This window comes from Bombus vancouverensis, chromosome 1 (genome assembly GCF_051014615.1).
Source record: "Bombus vancouverensis nearcticus chromosome 1, iyBomVanc1_principal, whole genome shotgun sequence".
NCBI lineage: Eukaryota > Metazoa > Arthropoda > Insecta > Hymenoptera > Apidae > Bombus > Bombus vancouverensis.
This window is the reverse complement of record NC_134911.1, coordinates 12398349-12411332: the sequence shown is the minus strand read 5'-3', so window position 1 is coordinate 12411332 and position 12984 is coordinate 12398349. Positions and strand designations below refer to the sequence as shown.

At 36.9% G+C, this 12984-nt stretch overlaps 1 protein-coding gene across 5 annotated transcripts in view; it reads right to left on the bottom strand.

Annotated features, from left to right (window-relative positions):
• Positions 1-12984, bottom strand: part of LOC117153412 (WD repeat-containing protein 47) — a 79222-nt gene that overhangs the window by 23750 nt on the left and 42488 nt on the right. The gene's annotated exons all lie outside the window — the stretch shown is intronic.

Genomic DNA, 12984 nt, shown 5'->3' with positions numbered 1-12984 from the left:
CTCTACAACTCATCTCTGGCTACCTCTTCAGCGTCTGTGAGTTTCCAACGAGAATGCATGCCGCGCCGGTTCCGTTCGCGGACGATGCGCGTTTAGGTGATATCGCAACAGGTGGTCCACCGAATCAAACGTGACTGATTATTATTGATACTCGAGGTATTGAAGCCGACACATGAGATACGGTTTCCTTGAGGATGACGAGTGAATTTTAAGTTTAAATTAAGATAACTATGGAACGGAACGATGTTTGAGGAAAATTAAGCATTTAAGATTCAAACAGGTTAACCCCGATTCTCCTCGAGTCTGCATCACCTGAAGCGAATATTATATTGCGATAGATTTTAGGCCTCGATATTGCTCTCATTTTAATGAAGAGAAACTAAAATGACGTAGCGAGAATAAGTTGAAATATGAAAAATGAGAAAAAAGAAGAAATAGTTTAATTTAGAATCTGGAACAACAAGAAACTTGAACCCTGTGTCACTAATAATTTAGTATGTATTTTTTAAATACTAAATAATCACTAATAATATTAAGATATTAATAATCGTGTACCTTTGTTAATCATAAAATCAGTTATTATACAATGAAACCTAGAAGCTTCTCAATCTTCATCGCACACACACAGGAATCTCACCTCGCCGAATAATTTCGATAAAATCGATTGATGGAAAATCTAAATGCTCCGGAGGAGATTCGCGAGAGAGCTTTTGATAATCAAACACGAGGATCAAAAGGACATCGCGTTCCTTTTCTGTAAGCGCTTTCACTGAGCCACCTTGATCCAAGTCCACGACAACCGTGCCCATCCTTTCGGGTTTATTTTAGTTCGTACGGAAATCGCGCCATTATACGCAGGAAGTTGGAAACAGGTGGGTGTAAAGAACCGATTCAGTCGCTAATACGAGCCGCGTTAGCAGATTTGCATCATTAAGAACTTTAATTACGGATATAAAATAGATTTGCACGAGAACTCGAAGCATGGAAACGCTATTTTTAAGCTATCTTTTTCCTGGAAATCAATCTTTGCTCATCATTTCGGTCGATTTTACACATGTACTCCGTTTCCAATAAATAATTCATGTTTTTGGAATCGAAGATCTCTTTCGATCGAAAAATATTATTAAAATAATTTAAATATTTTATCCGAAATAATTTTCGTGGTCGACCATAAATTATTCATAGCTAAAGTTTTTAGATGTAGTTTCATATAATTGTAGCGTGGCACGATCCTGGAACGATATCAGGCGATTTATGAGATTATTCAAAACAGAATGTTTAAATCTCCTCTTTGTACCATGTAATTTTATTTTTTCTAAGTGATGACTTGTTTTTTAAATGTTGGATGCCTCAAGGATCGCCATGCTGGCGCACGATCACGCCGTCTCAATTTTCCATCTCAGCTTTCTCCGATACGCTCCGTTAATAATTCGTGGCGATGCGGCAATTCCTCTCTATTTTTTTTCCTTCCCGTATTTCTCTTTTCGCCCTCTCTTTCTTTTATTCGCGGGAAACTATCGCGTGTCGAAACCCACGCAAGATTTCCTTTCGCTAGAAACGGACCTAGCGCGATAACGACATGGAACCACTTATCGACGAGATCGTGGACAACTCAGAATTCAAAGATCGGTAGAATAAGCAACGACAGGTAATTATTGTAACTCGAACGAAATCGCGTGGAAAACTAGCCGTAAACCGGTCCAGTCGATCAGCGGAATAATTCATCTCGTTGCAATAGTTCGTCGGATGGTTCCATTATTTCCATCATTTCTATCATTTTATGGTAATAGAAAGAAATCGAGTCACTTTCACGAACTAAACGGCATCGATAGTTTTCTGCTCTGACGCGTAATAGATCGATCGTCCCGACCAGAGGAATCCGAATCGCTTTAATCGAGTAAAAGTGACGCGAAGACAATCGATTTCGTACGTTCTGATAGTCAACGAACTTTTCCTTTATCGAAGCCAAATACAGTCAGAAAATGGGTCGTAACGTATGAATGGAGAACGCAGACGTCAAATCAGACGTAAGATCGGTATCGTGCACATTTTAGAGAAAGTTCGCCGCGCGACACGAAAAGTAAATTGCTGTGATCCGGTCGTCCGCTTTTATGCCGATCGTATCTGATCAGCGTCGCGCCAAAACGACAAATGTACTCGGTCCTCGTCTTATCCGTTCGAATAAGAAGCCGCTATTCGTTTTATTGAAAATGAACGTTGCATCGGACAACTTTGATGAACGTCTTCCCATTGAACCTGTTTACCGATCCAAAAAACAGTAGCTTTATCCAACCAAACATATTTTTGGACGACGAATACATTCGCTTGAGAAAGTCACGAAATTTAGAAAGACAAATACAATAAATATATTATAGAGGTATCTGCAATAATAAAAAGAAATATGTATATTTGATCGAAATATATAGATATACGAATCATTTAGAAACCATCGTTTTGACCAATTCTAGAAATTGAAAGGTAAAGAACGAATGATATCGTAAACAGTTCTGTTTGTACTATTTTAGAATTTACTATTAAATACATTATCGTGCGTGCCTATGTAATATTAGGTCGCCCGAAAAGTTTCTTTCGTTTTATAAGGAAATAATGGATGCACGACATTCACCGTTTTATATTATTTTATCGAATTACGTATGATCCATTTTGTTCTATCAAAATAAAGATCACAACGTTCGACAGATTAAGTTTCATGTTTGTATAAAGATGCGTGTTGTAAAAGACGTGTCTGTAGGAGAAAGACACCTTTCGGACAACCTAATACAGTTGAGAAAAATTGACAGATGATGGATATCGTAATCGATTTGATATTTGAAAAATCTTCCATATCCTTTTCATTTCTTTTCGTTCATTCTTTAAGATCCATTCTTCAAAGTCCATTTATTACTTTCCGATTGTTTCTATGTTATTCTAAGTCAATTAACTTTCCATTGCGACTGTATGTGTTGTTTTTTTCATTTCTGACATTGCTGTCTTATTTTCTAGAATCGAGCATTGCACCAGACTTCATCCTGGAAACTGTGTCAGTGTTCTAAAAATTACGAGTATTTAAAGTGAAAGTAGATAAAAGATTTAAATTTAGAAATGTCTATTGGTTAACGATAAAATCGTAGCAAATGTCCAACGTAAAAGACTTACTTTACATATTTTACGTACTTTAACCGCGATATCGATGAATTATGAAAGTATCGTGTTGCTGAGAACAAACACAATGTACGAATACAAATTTTGCTTCGACGCTTAGTTAATTTTCAAGGTACAGTTCGTAAAGCGTACGATAAAAGCAAGTATACTTCCTAAGTGGTAGGAATAAAGCAATCGACCGTCTCTGAACAATTCGCGTTAGCTTTCTAACGTTAATAATTACGGCATTGTTCCAAGTTTCACTGTTGAAATAAAATCAACGACCTTCCAATTTAATACTCCATATTCTTTTTCACTTTCGTATGGTACTTGGCTCGTTTATTCCTCTTCCTTATCGCTGCAATTTTACCTTACTTTTTACGTTTTGCATAATGCAAAAAGAATATCTGTAAATACAAAGATCGGGAAACTCTAAACAGAAGATGAAACAGGAATTGTACCTACTTATCCTACAAGTATTATTATATTTTCTAAGAAATAATGTCTGTATTTTCTAGTAGATATCAAATTAATTCACTGTATATTTTATAGAATTTCTACATTCGTAAAAGTTGGTTAAACGAAATTTTATCACGTGCTTTCAGTTCAATGAAATTATCATAATAGTATATGATAATGTAGGAATACATATGTATTATAGGAAACGGTAGTTTAAACGTGTTCAATAACCTTTCTCTTTATCCGTCAAAACTTTCATCTCAGGATGTGATTTATTACTGCTTTGTATCGTAATCCACCTTCCGGCGTCACTTTCCATAAATGCAAAATTTACCTGTTCGATAATTACCTCCGAAAACTAAAAAAATCTCGAGTCTACAACAATTTAAAGCCAAGCATGAAAGTGTCTACGTAACATCGGACATGTAATATCGGTAGAACAGTGTGGCGATCGCGTAACACGTATCGATCCTGTGTCACGAGTTTATGCTATCTATTCACTCGTTTCTGGTACGGTAATTAGGTCGCGTGACACAATGAAAATCAAACAAGGATATTAAACGATCCCACGCATTACCTTGCAGAATCGTCGAAGGTCGAATGCACGCTCGATCGATCAATCTGAAAATCAGCACGATTTTTCTCTATTTCAATGTAATGCGCGTTAAACGTGTCTCACGAGGGCAGATATCGATCTTTTCGCTCCAAGAATGGACAGGTAACAGTTTCGATTAAGCGGTTCGGCTATTCGATTCAATATTAGCATTAGGTGCGATTCGTGACGCAATTTAGCTGCTCGCGAGGGCAGAACAAAATGCAACCTGCTCGTATGAGACGAAAGGCACGGTTTGACGAGAATTACGCAACAAGCTCGTACCGTTTCTTTTCGATTTTTCTTTTCCTGTCGTTCGCTGCTTGGCAAAAATCAGGTATTACCGGATCACCGTGCGGCCGCGCGAAAAATCTTAATAACAAACCCGATACGCGCGTGTACGCGATAACAGCCAAGTGCCACGAGATCTCGGTGTGTTTTAGTTCACGTACGGCGCTACCATAATTGCTTTTCCGTCCGGTCGTGGTACGTGGACCATGACTCGCCACCGCCGAAAAACTGCGCGCGAAAGCGATGCTGAAACTCGTGTGGAAACGAGACGAATCGAGTCTTCGCACGGTCTCGCATCGTAATTATCTGGTTTTGGAAATTTTCGCTCGGAGCCCGAGGCGATCGTTTATCGATGAATGAAATACGCCGGTTGCGTAATTCTTTGGTCGTACGAACTCATACAGTAAATTTCATGTTTGCTGATTAATGAGTCACTGTTTTATTAAGGGTTTTGAACCTCGTTTCAGGCGTTTCCGGTGAACTTGCGTGTTTTCAATCTCGTGTTTTCACCGCTGTTATGCTACGTGCAACGGGGCTCGTTTTGTGTGTAACAAGTTTGAGATATTGCGTATCGAACGCACGAAAGTTCGTGACGTTTCTGGCAATATTATTCAGAAGATTGCGTGCGTGTTAAAGTGGTTCGTTTTTTCCTATCCGACCAATAGAAAGTCGATCGATCGATCAGAATGCTGGTATTGTAAACGAATGTTCTGGATCATTTGGTACATTTTAACATGGGTTTAATAAAGATCAGCAGTGAAATATCGCGTTGTGGTCGTTCCATGAAGTGATATAGGATACGAGGCAGAATATTTGGAACGATGCAACTCGATTATACACGAGCCTCGAGAATCGCAACATGAATGCGCGCTGATCTGTGACATATTTACAAGCTGACGGTTGTTAAGAAATACGAAATGCTAGCAGGATGATTGGGAGAAAAGAGTATGATCGTGAAAATCACAAAGAATTTACAAGAAAGTTGATGACCATTAGATCCGCCTGGTCGGACTTGTATCCGTTGGTGCAACGATCCTGCCCTAGATTTCTTTCACAATCCAAGTCTTAAATAATATTTTTTTTCCACTTCTCACGCGTATTCGAACGTTTACTTTCGTTGTATAATAATTAGAACGACCGGTGTTCGAACGGGAATTTGTCAGTCACAAAAGGCGCAAAACGATCCCTGGTGAAATCGAAAGTCGCGGAACTGCTGCTTAACAGGTAATACAGAGTGAGTTTTAAGCGATCTTACTTGTAGTCGGTAAAACAGTATTCATTGATGCATGATTAAATAAGAAGATATGTAAATCATGCAGGACTCTGTGATCGAAAAACTGAAATACCGACCTTAAAAAGCACCAAAAGTTTGATTTTATATTTTAGACGTTGATCTAATTTTATTTTATTAAAAGCAATATTATTAATTTATTAAGACCAATAGGGCTATGCACTTAAAAAACAAACTAGTAAGAAATAAGTATAATAAATTCTGTTCATCACTTCTGAGACAGAATTTATTTTTAGGTCTCTGATCTTTTAATTTTCTACGTATATAATTATTTGATTACCTTCGCGAATATTTTTCACATTCGAGAGAGACATGATACTAATTATTAATTACACTTTCTATCGACTAATGGGTTAGGTTTATACGATTATATAATCCTACTCGACTGTCATTCAATAATTACTGCAGCTTGTCTATTCAATAAATCAACTTAAACTGTCAAATATGATCGAATTTTATAATAAGGAACTAGAAACTTCCTATCTTATCAATATTATACAGATTTACATTCGAGCGAAATCGATCAAAGATATGGATTTATGTACATTAAAGTTACTTATGAACTGATGATTGTAATGTGATGAAGTAACGAATAGAGATTTATATTTTATTCACCTAGATGAAGAAAGTCTTTTGAACCAACACAAGATACAGGAGTATCATAATAAACATTGATATATCGTGAACATATTACATTTACAATTAGAGAAAATCCTGCAATTTATGCTGTGAGAATATAAAGCAATTTATCTGTTCAATAAAGATAAATTATTTATCAACACAAAGATATCTCGTTACAAACCAAATTACGAGTTGGCAGATGGAACGGTAAACACTGAAAAACCGCAAAGAAATCAATGGCTGTTGCCAACTATCTTCATAAACATGTTGCGGAGCAATACCCACGCGATTTATTATAAATGGAAATCCACTGACTAGTATGTGACGAAATGAAATATGTAATGAGATAACAAATTTTTGCAAACGTGATCACAACTAAAATGTGTTTCTTATCCGATACGTAATTACATGACCATTAAAATAGATGCGTTTTCATTAGCACGAAGAAACATGGTTTAATATTATGATATGTTGGTGGGTTAAGATTTTCAGTGCAATTTATTCTGTGCAAATTTCACGTGGTGACTTTATACAATAAGCGCATAAATAATTGTTAATAACTTTAGAAAACGTTTATAATCTTCATATGTATTTCTAATTACACGCTTCGCACGATTTTAAACGAAGTGCTACACTATTTCATTAAATCAATTTCTATACAAATGTATTTTACACCTTAAAAAGATTCACCACAATTATCAGTGCAAGTCTTACGAACTCGTTTCTTAGTTTCCCTGAAATGTGAGAAATAATCATAACTTTTACGTGTCTAATTAAAGAACATCCTTTCGACTTAACGTTCCACATCTTTTCTTTTTGATTAACGTATTTTACGATGTATTGTAACCACTATGCGAATGTTTATACATTTGTGAAAAATTTATGGATGAATAATGTACTGAATACAAAATAATATTTCAATATATACAAAATATTTATGATTAGACCGTGGGTACCTAAAAGATCGGAAATGGAAAACTTAAAAGTCCAATTATGGCGTGTACCAATTAACCGATTATGGCGTAATATTTCTTATCATTCTCTACCATCGTTAAAAACATTGCAACGGTGAACTTTATTTTTGCGTTGGTCCATTAAATACACAAATTCCACGACCTTTCATCTTTCCAGTTGACCAGAGATTCTGTTTGATTTAATCGACAATTGCCACGGAGCAAGTTATCATCAATAATAAGAATTTAAATAAGAAGAATAATTACCTTAAACAATAAATCGAACTGTAGCAGATGAAAATGGAAAAAGCGATCAAAGAATCACAGTGGAGGAAGATGCGATTTCACCGAAGTATAAACACGTAGAATTTCAAACACGAGACTTTCACCTAATTGACAAAGCATGACGGTGTCACTAATCAAATTCATTTCTCGTAATTTGTGCAATGAAAAAATCCGTATTTTAAATATATCGATATACATACTTGGTAATTGATAGACATATTCCTCTTGGCGTAATGACTCTATCGCGTCTATATGACGCTTTGATTATACTAACTGACATCGTTTCATCGATATTTGCTTCTATAGCGTGCTTATTTATTTTCCGCTAACGAGCTTCTCGTGTAATTTATGACACGATATTCAGAATTCTAAACAGCTACGTCTGGTATCGTACATTTTGCATGATACTTTTGCCGAACTTATAAAAATTCAATACACTGACCATGATAATTACGTAGTATATTTCACGAACACGTATTGCATAGAGATGTGTAGCGCTAGAAAGGATATAATCGAAGACCAGTATGCAAAATTATACTTGAAAATTACAGCTGGAATCTCAGTTAACCTAAAAAATTTCTTCCAATGTTAAGGATTCCGTAATCCGCAATAAGTCGGCAAGCTTAATTAGCTTGCTAATGATAAAAGTAGAGAAAAATTCTTGCCGGAGAAATGTCAAGGTTCGCTAGCCCTGGTTTCTAGATTTGCCGCGTGAATCACCGATTTCTTTGCACGGTGCCACTTCGAACTTGACCCTATTCGGTGTATTTACGCTCGGTACATTTCAATTTAATCATTTCGTTGAAAATCTCGCGATTTTTTGTCTCCTGGCATGCAGCTATCTCATTATCAAAATGTAATAACCGTGGGAGAAAACGTAATAGTCTTGCTTAAAACTTTTATGCAATGCAACGAAGAATATTCTTGTCACGATACAAAGAGACACGATATAAAGAACTTTAGGTGTATTTGCGTTAGTTGATACGGATAGATATAGAATCATAATGTATTCTCAAAGACGATGAATATATCTCAAGGGAAATAATATCTGATTTGTTTAAACATAATGCGGATGATTTTGAATCGTATGAGTACGATATTGACAATTATAGACACATTATATCATTGACACATGGATGATTTCAAGTAAACAGAAACTAGCCTAAAGCAATCGCAATTCGATACCAGTAATTCTAGATTCTACAAAGACACTGTCAAAAGCAGTAGACTATCAAAGCACATCTTTAAGGTATTAATGATTCCTTTGGTCTCGTTACATACAAAACCTCCTCGGGACCTCTAAGATCTCAGCAGGTTGCATAAGCTTCAACAGTATCAGTTCTGCGAATATCGAGGATCTTAATAGGTTTCAGGTGTTTCAAGATTTTCTAGACTTTCAATGGACCTTCAGAATGATCTAAGTTCTTAGTTACCCTAAGCTTTCAAAAGGTCCTAGAAATCTTAACATCCACTGTCATCCAGTTTCCTAATTCTACCAAATTTGTCAGATTTAAGTCTCTAATAACAGAGCAGAAATTATATGCATTCAAATTTGGAATTATATGCAAATGAATCTAATGTTATCTGCAATGGTAGCAAAACCCATAATCGATATTTTAGCTTCAGTTTTGTGAAATAGGTACTACATACACATCATAGTTAAAGTAAATTTAATGCTTTGTTACGTTATAAACCTAAATCAAATTTCATTAGCATTCAATGGAATGAAACAATAAAGCAACTTGATAGAATAAAATTTATATTCTTCGATAATAAAACCAATTCTACTACAAATGCAGAAAATATTCCTATCTTTGGTCAATCCATCAACGTACACCAACTAGTGCACCGCCAGACAAATCGTTTCGCGAGCGGACGCAGTTGTGTGCGTTCGTACGTCAATAAGACGTCAATTTTTGTTAACGGTACCGGTCTGTTTCGGCCAATCATCTCGGACGTCGTACCGTGAGACAAAGCGGTTCCGTGCAACACGGCACGAACGCGAAATGCGTGTATTCGCGGCGCAAGAACGCGACACGCGTGCAGTTGAAAGCGCATCGCGGCCGATGCACGTGCATCGTATCGAGGAAGTAAGCCGTGGCGACCGGGCAACGTCACGTGCCATTCCAAACGGAAATTGCCAGCGCCGCGATTTCAGGAATTAGACCTATTACGCGGACCGTCCGGTATAATGCCGGAAAATGACGCGTGCAACTTGTCGATTCATCCCCATTACGCGTATTTTCGAGAGCCTTTGGAAATCGGTGCTGCCGATGTTCCCGGTATCGGGTCGACGACCGAGATTGAAAGGAACCAGCGGCACGTTAATTTCTCTTTTCCTTCGGTTTGGCTCGGTTTGAACGGTGTGCGAAGTTTAAATAAAATTCACCCGCGTGGAATATTTAACGAGATTTTAATTATGGAGGAGAAGATTATGGGAGTTAACAGGAAGGATGTTATTTTTTGGTTTTGACGTAATTAACAGCCACTGATCTTAATGAAACATGATAGAAATTGAGGGATAATAACGGTATTATTTACGAAGAAAACTGTTAGGGTGTTATTATACAATTATTCTAACGCAATTAAATATCGTATATAAGTTAAAATAATTGTCTAAAGGCTTTAATATAAATTTAATATTTTCTCTTTAGCAGAATGCTGTTCACACGCAAAACGCGGAAAGGACGTTTCGCGTTGTTCGCGCTCGCACAGATTTTTATCCCGTAAACGAGCAAAAACCATCGTCTTGCTAACATATCTCGTGTCATTAAGGTGTTAGGAAGCATCTTAGAATCGAGTAATTTGTTCCGTCATCATGGTTCGATGGTACTTCTAATTGGATACGAACAACCGAATTCGGTGCTAATTAAAGCAGAATTTACATTCGATCGGTCGCTACTTTCTCGATACTAACATCTCCCAGTTCCCCTTTCCGACTCTCCAAGTATCCTTTCAATTTTTGATGCACACGCTACGAGTTACGTAAAAAAAACTTTCTTTTCGATCGCGAATCACGCTCGGATTACATAAAAGAAGTTCCTTCAAATAGAAAACAAATAATACGTTAAAAACTGCGTGTGCTATTAATTCAACATGTCTGCTTCGATTTTTGTTTCAAGCATGCAACGAGTTATAAAACTACGTTTCAATCTATATGGCTATTTATCTGACATCTTACAGTATGAAATCTTATGTTATAATAGGCGATACGATATTTGCATTTCCTTATTAGCATCAATATACAAATGAGAATTCTAACGTAAAACACCATCAGCAAATTTATTCTACCAGACCAGAAATTGTGAACATTGGAAAACAAACAATGGGCATAATATTCCACTCAAACGACTATGCACTAATAAACGCTGCAACGAATCAACGAAGAACTTAAAACTTCAGTATCCAGCGTCTATTAATAAATCCATCTCGCCAGACCATGGAGCACAAAAAAGCCAGGAAACGGGGAACATAAAATTACACCCATTAATATCAGCCTACTAAAAATAAGTAAAACAAAATAATTAGTGTAGGTAAAATTCTATCCGAATGACTATTAATAACCATTCAAAAAACGAAGCGGACCTATCAACAAATCCATTCTACCAGATTAAACATCGAGAAGCAAGAAATTCTCGTTATTAATCCATTTCAACACCACTAACACCCAACATCTACCAACAAATCTAACCTGTCAGCGAACTTTAAAAAACAAACATCTCAATAAATATAGCGCTTAACGCAAATGACCATGAATAAATAATTAATCAAATCATTAGGTTTATTATCCATATAATGACGCGATTTTTCCAGATTTTGCGAAACAGTCGAGTATCACGGCGACACAACGCGCCAAATAAGACGAACGATGGGGAACATTAAAATACGAAACGATCGGTGGATGGATGGGATCGGGTCGACATTAATGACGCGAACGCTACTTTTAAATCGTCCTGGCGGTGTGGCCATATCGAGGAACCGCGGCGTGGGTCGCCACGCGTGATCGCTGTTTACATACAAGACGAACGCGAGGTGGAAACGAGACAAAAAGCTAAGAACGCGAGGAAAAAACGCGAGGTACAAGCGCCGTGCAGGTGAGTGTGGGCTGCTCATGGCCAAACGACGCGTAGGCCTTACCTGCGCCAATCTTGTTTCAGGAAATGCGCCACAGCATCGCGTTTCAGCATCAAGACCAATGCCAATTCAGGAAGATTCAATGAAAATCGCGAAAATTGTTGTTTCGTCCGAGTCACTTAAAACTTTAAAATCGAGAAGCAAAGTGATATTGTTAAAAGCATTGTATTTTTTAATTTATCTGCAAATCTGTTACTATCTATGTTATCTTTTTGCAACAAATGGGCTTTGGTTTCAGAAAATTGAACAATAAGGTTGTGAAACTTGCAAAGAGTGGGGTTGAGATTTTGGCTTCTGAGATTTACATGAGATTTACTTTTCATGATTTACAAATTGAGAAATGAATGATTTTTGTAAATGTTCTAACGGGTGAGCTATCGCGACCTGTGTCTACAATTCTACTTGTTAGGTACAGAAATTGAATGATTTGTTTCTTTTAATGGACGATGTAGTAGAATGGTAATTACGCTTGATGTATTATGTATTACGTATGCAAGGAATGCTTGTGTATCAGATAGAGGCGCGGTGAATAACAATGATTTGAACTCGCTTCTTAAATAAGCGAGTTACATATTCTCAGCGTTTGTGCTCGAGAGTTAAGGAAAACGAAAGCAATGGCGTATGCTGGAATGACGATTCCACCGCACCGATGCGAAGGAGGAATAGGAATTACGTAGCTGCGAATCTAGGCGGTATGTGTGCGCGTGTATGTGTATTCAACAGGTGAAATGCATCCAAGAGTTGTTCATACGAAAGAGGAATACAAATATTTGCTAATAGTCATAGGCTGTAAATAACCGTGACGTCTTTCCTTGGAAATAAAGCAGCAAAATTTATTACTTCGAAAGTATTATAATACAAGCAACACCAAAATCCCTGAAGTTTGAAAAACTGCGTGTCAAAATCGAATCGAAGCATTGTCATGCCCTTTCATCTATTTTTAATCAACCTACGTGTCGCGAATTATGCATTGGAAGGCATACACATTCTCGATAATATTCACGCTTTCATAAACAGTCGATGTTATTTGATTTGTAGCAAATGTAAAAGATCAAAATCAAATCAAAAGAATTGTCACAATTTTTAGCCTATCTTTGATCAGCCTAAGTGCTACGGATTTTATCAAGAACGAGACGCATAGATATTCTCGATGCGGTGGACGCTTTCATAATCAGTCGATGACTAACAGCGTGTCCATACCGTGGAAGGCATGTCGA